General features: G+C 38.3%; 1 pseudogene; it reads left to right on the top strand.

The window, feature by feature from the left end:
• Nucleotides 1-9,343: 9,343 nt before the first annotated feature.
• Nucleotides 9,344-10,888, top strand: LOC135230465 (olfactory receptor 2L5-like; annotated as a pseudogene).
• The last annotated feature ends 420 nt before the right edge of the window (nucleotides 10,889-11,308 follow it).

The raw sequence follows: 11,308 nt of genomic DNA, 5'->3' as shown, positions 1-11,308 counted from the left end.
GGTCTTTTCCTAACCCATTCTTCTGGCCTGAGAGAAGAAACCACAAAAAATCCAGGGACCAGCAATCCTTCCCTAATTGGACTAAAAACACTGGGAGTGCAGCGTCCCAGCCGGGAAACCTTGACGCTGGGCTGTGGACTGGCAGCGGAGAAACTGACCCGGCTTCTGCGGGCCAGACCCTCGGGGGCAATATCTACCCAGCCAGCACACATACGCGACAGGCCCCTCAGGAATCTCAGATAAAATATTCATCCCAAGCAAGATAAGCAACTTTGGCTATATCCTGGGGTGCTACTCTCTCCTGTTTTCCTGAACCCTCCCCTCCCCTTCCCAGGCAGCTTCATTAACATTGGAATTTCCTGAGCCAGAGGGAGAACTGCTCCTCGGTTTTTCCTTTTTTTTTTTTTTTTGGTCTTTTCCTAACCCATTCTTCCGGCCTGAGAGAAGCAACCACAAAAAACCCAGGGACCAAAAATCCTTCCCTAATTGGACTAAAAACACAGAATCAGCTCCAGCCAAGCATATATGATCCATATCTCGGGCTTTCATCCCTACAGCGAACAAGGTCGCTATTATAATGCAAAGGCATTTCTGATAGGGATCTGACTGCATTTTTTTTTAGTGGATTTACTGGAAAAACAAATTTCCCAGGTCTGATATCTCTGCTTATTCAACAGAGACCTCACTGACCCACAACAGCGAACTGAGGGCTGAAGCTCCCCCCAGACCACCTAGCCTCTTGCCTTAGGGGTCTAAGGAGGATGACACCTACCAATCAGTAGAGGTACTTGCATTGGGGTCCTAAGGTACAGCTGCAGAGCCCTCCCACCAAGGTGCTTTAAGAATAGAGACACACCTACCTCACTGACACTTGGGGGAAGCCTGTCAGCATCCTGCCCCCCCCGGAGTATGAACCCTAGCTGCTAATAGAATCTGGTGCACACAACTATCACCACTACTTCTCAAGGTGGATAGGTGTTAGGGTGCAGCACACACTTGATGATGCCAAATCAGATTCTACACAAGAATAGTGAATAGACTCAGGGATATATATCTGGCAACAGCCCAAACCAGCTGGTAAAAGGTCATAAGTAAGTCAAGGGCTACAAGAATCAAGACAGCACAATCTAGTAGCCCATCCATGTATATTGAAAGAAAACAAAGCAAGATAAGACTCAGTGAGCAAATATAAAATAAATCACTACAATATCTTAGTGATGGCTCGCAGACAGCAGTCGATATCAAACCACATAAAGAAACAGACCATGACAGCTTTTACAGCCTCCCAAACAAAAGAATCAAAATCTTTCCCAAATGAAGATACAATCCTGGAATTATCAGATACAGAATATAAAAAACTCATTTACAGAATGCTTCAAGACATCAGGGATGACCTCAGAAATGAAATAAGGCAAACTGCAGAAAAAGCCAAGGAACACACTGATAAAACAGTTGAAGAATTCAGAAAGATTATTCAAGAACATAGTGGAAAAATTAATAAGTTGCAAGAATCCATAGAGAGACAGCATGCAGAAATTCAAAAGATTAACAATAAAATTACAGAATTAGACAACGCAATAGAAAGTCAGAGGAGCAGACTCGAGCAATTAGAATGCAGACTGGGAAATCTGGAGGACCAGGGAATTAACACCAACATAGCTGAAAAAAGTCAGATAAAAGAATTAAAAAAAATGAAGAAACCCTAAGAATCATGTGGGACTCTATCAAGAAGGATAACTTGCATGTGATTGGAGTCCCAGAATAGGGAGGGAGGACAGAAAACACAGAGAAAATATTTGAAGATCTCCAGACAGAAAACTTCCCTGACATCATGAAACACGAAAGGATATCTATCCAAGATGCTCATCGAACCCCATTTAAGATTGATCCACAAAGAAAAACACCAAGACATATTATCATCAAACTTGCCAAAACCAAAGATAAAGAGAAAATTTTAAAAGCAGCCAGGGAGAAAAGAAAGGTCTCCTTCAAGGGAAAATCAATAAGAATAAGTTCAGACTACTCAGCAGAAACCATGCAGGCAAGAAGGGAATGGGATAACATATACAGAGCATTGAAGGAGAAAAACTGCCAGCCAAGGATCATATATCCAGCAAAACTCTCTCTGAAATATGAAGGCGAAATTAAAACATTTACAGATAAACACAAGCTTAGAGAATTTGCAAAAACCAAACCAAAGCTACAAGAAACACTAAAAGAAATTGTTTGGTCAGAAAACCAATAATATCAGATACCAGCACAACACAAGGTCACAAAACAGAACATCCTGATATCAACTCAAATAGGGAAATCGCAAAAACAAATTAAGATTAATTAAAAAAAAAAAAAGCTCAAAACAGGGAATCATTGAAGTCAATATGTAAAAGATCACAATAATCAAAAAGAGGGACTAAATACAGGTGGCATAGAACTGCCATATGGAGAGGGATACAAGACGATATAGGACACTACAAGTTAGGTTTTTACTTAGAAAAATAGGGGTAAATATTAAGGTAACCACAAAGAGGTATAACAACTGCATAACTCAAAATAAAAACCAAGAAAAATGTAATGACTCAGCAAACATAAAGTCAAATACTATGAAAATGAGGATCTCACAATTTACAAAGAAAAACGCCTCAGCACAAAACAGTAAGTGGAAAAATGAAATTGTCAACAACGCACATAAAAAGGCATCACAATGACAACACTAAACGTTTACTTATCTATAATTATACTGAATGTAAATGGACTAAATGCACCAATAACGAGACATAGAGTCTCAGACTGAATAAAGAAACACGATCCGTCTATATGCTGCCTACAAGAGACACAGCTTAGACTTAGAGACACAAACAAACTAAAACTCAAAGGATGGAAAAAAATATATCAAGCAAACAATAAGCAAAAAAGAAGAGGAGTAGCAATATTAATTTATGACAAAATAGACTTTAAACTTAAATCCACCAAAAAGGATAAAGAAAGACACTACATAATGATAAAAGGGACAATTGATCAGGAAGATATAACCATATTAAATATTTATGCACCCAATGACAGGGCTGCAAGATACATAAATCAAATTTTAACAGAACTGAAAAGTGAGATAGATACGTCCACAATTATAGTAGGAGACTTCAACACACCACTTTCGGAGAAGGACAGGACATCCAGTAAGAAGCTCAATAGAGACACGGAAGACCTAATTACAACAATCAACCAACTTGACCTCATTGATTTATACAGAACTCTCCACCCAAATGCTGTAAAGTATACTTTTTTTTTCTAGCACACATGGAACATTCTCTAGAATACACCACATATTAGGTCATAAAACAAACCTTTGTAGAATCCAAAACATCGAAATATTACAAAGTATCTTCTCAGATCACAAGGCCATAAAAGTGGAAATCAATAACAGAAAAATTAGGGAAAAGAAATCAAATACTTGGAAACTAACAATACCCTCCTGAAAAAAAGACTGGGTTATAGAAGACATTAAGGAGGGAATAAGGAAATTCATAGAATGCAACGAGAATGAAAATCCTTCCTATCAAAACCTCTGGGACACAGCAAAAGCAGTGCTCAGAGGTCAATTTATATTGATAAATGCACACATACAAAAAGAAGAAAGAACCAAAATCATAGAACTGTCCCTACAACGTGAACAAATAGAAAGTGAGAAACAAAAGAATCCATCAGGCACCAGAAGAAAACAAATAATAAAAACTAGAGCTGAACTAAATGAATTAGAGAACAGAAAAACAGCTGAAAAAATTAACAAAGCCAATAGCTGGTTCTTCGAAAAAATTAACAAAATTGATACACCATTGGCTAGACTGACTAAAGAAATATAGGAAAGGAAACAAATAACTCGAGTAAGAAACGAGAAGGGCCACATCACAACAGAACCAACTGAAATTAAAAGAATCATATCAGATTATTACAAAAAATTGTATTCTAACAAATTTGCAAACCTAGAAGAAATGGATGAATTCCTGGAAAAACACTACCTACCTAAACTAATACAATCAAGTAGAACAACTGAATAGACCCATAACAAAAAAAGAGATTGAAACGGTAATCAAAATCTCCCAACAAAAAAAAAAGCCCTGGCCCAGATGGCTATACTGCAGAGTTCTACCAAACTTTCAGAGAAGAGTTAACACCACTACTACTAAAGGTATTTCAAAACATGTAAAATGACGGAATACTACCTAACTCATTCAATGAAGCCACCATCTCCCTGATACCACAACCAGGTAAAGACATTACAAAAAAAGAAAATTACAGACCTATATCCCTCATGAACATAGATGCAAAAATCCTCAACAAAATTCTAGCCAATAGAATTCAACAACATATCAAAAAAATAATTCACCACGACCAAGTGGGATTTATACCAGGTATGCAAGGCTGGTTTAATATTAGAAAAACCATTAATGTAATCCACCATATAAATAAAAGACAAAAACCACATGATCTTATCAATTGATGCAGAAAAGGCATTTGACAAAGTCCCACACCCATTTATGATAAAAACTCTCACCAAAATAGGAATTGAAGGAAAATTCCTCAACATAATAAAGGGCATCTATACAAAGCCAACAGCCAATATCACTCTAAATGGAGAGAGCCTGAAAGCATTTCCCTTGAGAACAGGAACCATACAAGGATGCCCTTTATCACCGCTCTTATTCAACATTGTGCTAGAGGTCCTAGCCAGAGCAATTAGGCTAGACAAAGAAATAAAGGGCATTCGGATTGGCAAGGAGGAAGTAAATTATCTCTATTTGCAGATGACATGATCTTATACACAGAAAACCATAAGAAATCCTCCAGAAAACTACTGAAACTAATAGAAGAGTTTGGCAGAGTCTCAGGTTATAAGATAAACGTACAAAAGTCACTTGGATTCCTCTACATCAACAAAAAGAACATTGAAGAGGAAATCACCAAATCAATACCATTCACAGTAGCCCCCAAGAAGATAAGATACTTAGGAATAAATCTTACCAAAGATGTAAAAGACCTATACAAAGAAAACTACAAAGCTCTACTACAAGAAATTCAAAAGGACATACTTAAGTGGAAAAACATACCTTGCTCATGGATAGGAAGACTTAACATAGTAAAAGTGCCTATTCTACCAAAAGCCATCTATACGTACGATGCACTTCCGATCCAAATTCCAAAGTCATTTTTTAAGTTGATAGAGAAAAAAATCACCAACTTCATATGGAAGGGAAAGAAGCCTCGGATAAGCAAAGCATTACTGAAAAAGAAGAAGAAAGTGGGAGGCCTCACTCTACCTGATTTCAGAACCTATTATACAGCCACAGTAGTCAAAACAGCCTGGTACTCATACAACAACAGACACATAGACCAATGGAACAGAATTGAGAACCCAGATATAAATCCATCCACATATGAGCAGCTGATATTTGACAAAGGCCCAGTGTCAGTTAATTGGGGAAAAGATAGTCGTTTCAACAAATGGTGCTGGCATAACTGGATATCCATTTGCAAAAAAAAAGAAACAGGACCCATACCTCACACCATGCACAAAAACTAACTCCAAGTGGATCAAAGACCTAAGCATAAAGTCTAAAACAATAAAGATCATGGAAGAAAAAATAGGGACAACCTTAGGAGCCCTAATACAAGGCATAAACAGAATACAAAACATTACCAAAAATGACGAAGAGAAACCAGATAACTGGGAGCTCCTAAAAATCAAACACCTATGCTCATCTAAAGACTTCACCAAAAAAGTAAAAAGACCACCCACAGATTAGGAAAGAGTTTTCAGCTATGACATCTCAGACCAGCGCCTGATCTCTAAAATCTGTATGATTCTGTCAAAACTCAACCACAAAAAGACAAACAACCCAATCAAGAAGTGGGCAAAGGATATGAACACACACTTCACTAAAGAAGATATTCATGCAGCTAACAGATACGTGAGAAAATGCTCTCGATCATTAGCTGTTAGAGAAATGCAAATTAAAACTACAATGAGATTCCATCTCACTCCAACAAGGCTGGCATTAACTCAAAAAACACAAAATAATAAATGTTGGAGAAGCTGCGGAGAGATTGGAACTCTTGTACTCTGCTGGTGGGAATGTAAAATGGTACAACCACTTTGGAAATCTATTTGGCATTATCTTAAACAGTTAGAAATAGAACTGCCATACAACCCAGAAATCCCACTCCTCGGAATATACCCTAGAGAAATAAGAGCCTTCACACAAACAGGTATATGCGCACCCATGTTTATTGCAGCTCTGTTTACAATAGCAAAAAGCTGGAAGCAACCAAGGTGTCCATCAATGGATGAATCGTTAAATAAATTGTGGTAGATTCACACAATGGAATACTACGCATCGATAAAGAACAGTGACGAATCTGTGAAACATTTCATAACATGAAGGAACCTGGAAGGCATTATGCTGAGCGAAATTAGTCAGAGGCAAAAGGACAAATATTGTATAAGACCACTAGTATAAGATCTTGAGAAATAGTATAAACTGAGAAGAACACATACTTTTGTGGTTATGAGCGGGGGAGGGAGGGAGGGTGGGAGAGGATTTTTTACTGATTAATTAGTAGATAAGAACTGCTTTAGGTGAAGGGAAGGACAATACTCCATACATGGAAGGTCAGCTCAACTGGCATGGACTGGACCAAAAGCAAAGAAGTTTCTGGGATAAACTGAATGCTTCAAAGGTCAGCGGAGCAAGGGCGGGGATTTGGGGACCATGGTTTAAGGGGACTTCTAAGTCAATTGGCAAAATAATTCTATTATGAAAACATTCTGCATCCCACTTTGAAATGTGGCGTCTGGGGTCTTAAATGCTAACAAACGGCCATCTAAGATGCATCAATCGGTCTCAACCCACCTGGATCAAAGGAGAATGATGAACACCAAGGTCACATGATAACTAAGAGCCCCAGAGACAGAAAGGGCCACATGAACTAGAGACTTACATCATCCTGAGACCAGAAGAACTAGATGGTGCCTGGCTACAACCGATGACTGCCCTGGCAGGGAGCACAACAGAGAACCCCTGAGGGAGCAGGAGATCAGTGGGATGCAGACCACAAATTCTCACAAAAAGACCACACTTAATGGTCTGACTGAGACTAGAGGAATCCCGGTGGTCATGGTCCCCAAACCTTCTTTTGGCCCAGGACAGGAACCATTCCCGAAGACAACTCAGCAGACATGAAAGGGACTGGACAGTGGGTAGGAGAGAGATGCTGATGAAGAGTTAGCTAATGATATCAGGTGGACACTTGAGACTGTGTTGGCATCTCCTGTCTGGAGGGGGGATGGGAGGATAGAGAGAGTTGGACGCTGGCAAAATTGTCAGGAAAGGAGAGACTGGAAGGGTTGACTCATTAGGGGGAGAGCAAGTGGGAGAAGGAGGAAGGTGTATATAAACTTATATGTGACAGTCTGACTTGATTTGTCAACGTTCACTTGAAGCTCAATAAAAGTTAATTAAAAAAAAGTGAACCACCCTTAACTTCTGATTCGCAAAAATATAGGGATCACCACATAAAGTCTACCAAATGTGGATGTTCTCTGAAGCTTGTTCTTGGCATGGAACATTTCCTGACACATGCCCTGGATGCTGTTTACAGATGGTCAATGGTTGCATCTTTACCTTCCATGTACAGAAATGGACCAGGGGCAAGGCTAACATGTTCACGGACCAGCGGCAAGGCTAACATGTTCACCTCCCACTATGTAACTTTGGACAGATTCAATGCTGCTATTTATTTTCTCCTTTATATAGTGAAATTAATGCTGATGCAAAATTCTCAACGTTTTTGTTTTTGTCCTTAGGTGCCCTTGAGTTCGTTCCAACTCATAGCGACTCTGTGTAAAACATAGCGAAACACTGCCTGGTCCTGTGACATCCTCACAATTTTTACTACGTTTGAGCCCATTACTATAGCCGCAGCATCAACCCATCTCATTAGGCATCTTCCTCTTTTTCACTGACCCTCTACCAAGCATGGTGTACTTCTCAGGAGACTGATCTCTCCTGATAACATATTTAAAGTACTTGAGATAAAGTCTCACTATCCTTGCTTCTAAGGGGCGTTGGGGCTATACTTTTTTCAAAACAGATTTTTTCCTTCTTATGGCGGTTCATGGTATATTCAATGTTCTTCCCCAACACCATAATTTGAAGACATCAACTCTTTTTCAGTCTTCCTTATCCACTGTCCAGCTTTCACATGCATGTGAGGCGATTGAAAATACCATGGTTTAGGTGAGGTGCACCTTAATTCTCAAAGTGACATCTTTGCTTTTGAAGTTGCTATGAGTCAGAATCAACTCCATGGCAATGGGTTTGGTTTTCGTATTTGCAAACTTTTTAAGCAGATTGAAAATAGTCAATACAGGTAAAATGTTTTGTAAATGTACTGTAAATAGGTTAGTTATCATTATGTCAGTGGTGACATCAGATGAAAAGGAAGACAAATAAGCTAAGGGGAGTTTGCTTACAGATTTTAAAACTTTTTTTCTTTTTCAAACATTGAAACAGCATTTTCTGAACACAATTGAATCCTCAGTAGGAAAATCTTTGACTTTAGTGAAGCCATATTCCATAAAACTAAGAACACAAGAAAAGTATAAATTGTTTAATTGAAGAGTTGCCTCACTGGGATCAAGTACCAGGACCAATATGCCAGCTAATATTTCTATGACCTTCTTCAAGTTGCTTCTTGAAAGGTGGATGGAATAATCACCTTTCATAGAAATTACAACATCAAAAATTTGCTGAAATCTTTTATCTGGCATTTCTTCCCTTCCTGTTTTTTTTTTTTTCTTCTCCTTTTTCTCTTGAAATAACTAACATTTTTATTCCATTGCCATGACTTTGTGTTTTAAGAAACAGAAGAGATACGTTTTTTTGTGATCACACTATCATTTTCACCTTTGATTGATACAAGCTTTAAATGTAAGATATTTTTAACAAAATCAAAGAGAGAGAGAAAGAAGAAAGAGACCTTACAAAATTTAAATAATTTACTGAGACATTTGAGGATGTCTAAACAGAGTAGTGGAGCCCTGGTGGCACAGTGGTTAAGAGCTTTTACGGCTAACCAAAAGGTTGGCTAGCAGTTTGAATCCACCAGCTGCTCCTTGGAAACCCTATGGGGCTGTTCTACTCTGTCTTATAAGGTTGCTATGGTCAAAATCGACTCAACGGCAAGGTTTTTTTTTTTTTTTCTTTTTTCCTTATTATCCTTATCCTATTAAAATAGGTATGGTACGTTTTTATTCACTTCATGGGTCTTTCACAACAGATTTGGGATGTAAATGCATGACACCTTACATTTTATATTGTGTAACGGAATGGTGTTTCTCGTTTAAAAAAGGTAAAATTGGTCATTCATTTGATCAACTGTATAATTTCCTGTAAAATTCATAGTTGTATCAATCACAGACATTAAAAACAAACAAACAAACAAAAATAAAACAGTTCACTGTTCTTTATTTACCTTCTATACTCTTGTTTCTTGCTTTGGGAAAACCAGTGAATATTCAGTGGAGACTTATAATGAAGCAACAACTAATTTCATTTTCTTAGGACTGTTCCCACCATCAAGAATTGGGCTGTTATTCTTTATTCTCGTCATTCTCATTTTCTTAATGGCTTTAATTGGCAACATATCCATGATTTTCCTCATTCCGCTGGACACCAGGCTCCACACATTCGTGTATTTCCTGCTTAGTCGGTTCTCCCTTATGGACCTGAATCACATCTCCACCATTGTTCCCAGGATGGCTTACAATTTCCTGTTTGAAAACAAATTGGTCTCCTTCATTGGATGCAGAGTCCAGAGTTTCTTCTTCGTGACTTTGGCAGATGCAGAACCACTTCTCTTGGCATCTATGGCCTATGACCGATATGTGGCCATTTGCTTTCCTCTTCACTATCCAATCCTTTTGAGCAGAAATTTGTGTGTGCTTGGTGACTATAGGATCTGGGATGATCAGATATCTCAATGTCTGTGCCCACAATTCATATGAACTCCATATGCCCTATTGTTGATCCAAGATCATCAATCATTTCTTCTGTGATCTCACAGCCATATTGGCTCTGGTTTGCATGGACACCTGGACCTGTGATTGCATAGTGTTTGTGTGCAGCACCTTGTTCCTTGCTTTACTTTCATTGGCATTACATGTTCCTGTGGCTGAGTTCTCCTTGCTGTCTACTGAATGTCCTCATTTGAAGGGAGGAAGAAGGCCTATTCGACCTACAGAACCCACCTCATTATGGTGACATTGTACTATGCACTGTTTGTTTGAAATTATCTGTGCCCAAGATCCTTCCGATCTCCAACAGCAGACAAGGCTTTGCCGGTTTTCTACACCATCCTCACCCTCATGCTCTACCCCATCATCTACAGACTGAGGAACAAGGAGGTGATGGGGGCCCTGAGAAGAGTTATTCAGAAAATCTTCTGTGTGAAAATGCAGACAAATTTTCTGCATCAGTCTTCAAGCTGCAGGTGTCTGTCTATTCTGCAGTAAATAGTCAATAAAAAAAATATTATTCAAAGCATGAGGACAAGGGTCTAAGCTTATATTTAGAAGATTTTAAAAAGCAGAAGTTTGACAAAATAGTTTTATGTTACTAAGGCATAATTTTTGTTTTTTCCTGAGGTGATTTTTTTCCATTAATATAAAAGGCATATATAGTCAACTAAATTTCAGAAATAAGATTTTATTAACATGTAGAAAAGAAAATGAAAACTGCTTAAATGAAGATGTTATTCATCATAACAATTCTTCTATACTTAATATAATTTCTCTCTCAGTATGACAACAGAACAGTAAATGTTTTGTTGTGACTGAATCTGATCAAAAGCAAAATAATATTTTTCCATTGATTCACTCTTACTAGGTGTGTACTGTTTCAATTTTTTCCCCAATTTCAGGGGAAATGACAGATATAGGGATTTAGAAAGTCTTACACAATGATAGGGAAAATACAACAAGATTACGTTTTCCAGAATGGGGAGCGGGGAGGTAGGCCCTGGATTTAGTTGGATGCATCCTGGTGGTTTTTATCCTAGGAAAGTGATTTATTAACAAGATCAGTAATTAGTGCTGGGGAGATGCTAAATGAGCTATAGAAGGAGAACCTACTTTTTAAGAGGATTAGTGGAAGTGACAGCCTAATGAGCACAGGTTATACTATCACATCCACTCCCAAATGAGTCCCCAGCACGGACTCAAATTTTACATCCCAAGTAGCCACTGGTACCCTTA

Source organism: Loxodonta africana, chromosome 2, assembly GCF_030014295.1.
Source record: "Loxodonta africana isolate mLoxAfr1 chromosome 2, mLoxAfr1.hap2, whole genome shotgun sequence".
NCBI lineage: Eukaryota > Metazoa > Chordata > Mammalia > Proboscidea > Elephantidae > Loxodonta > Loxodonta africana.
The sequence above is the reverse complement of the archived record's forward strand: the minus strand, read 5'-3'. Positions and strand labels throughout refer to the sequence as shown.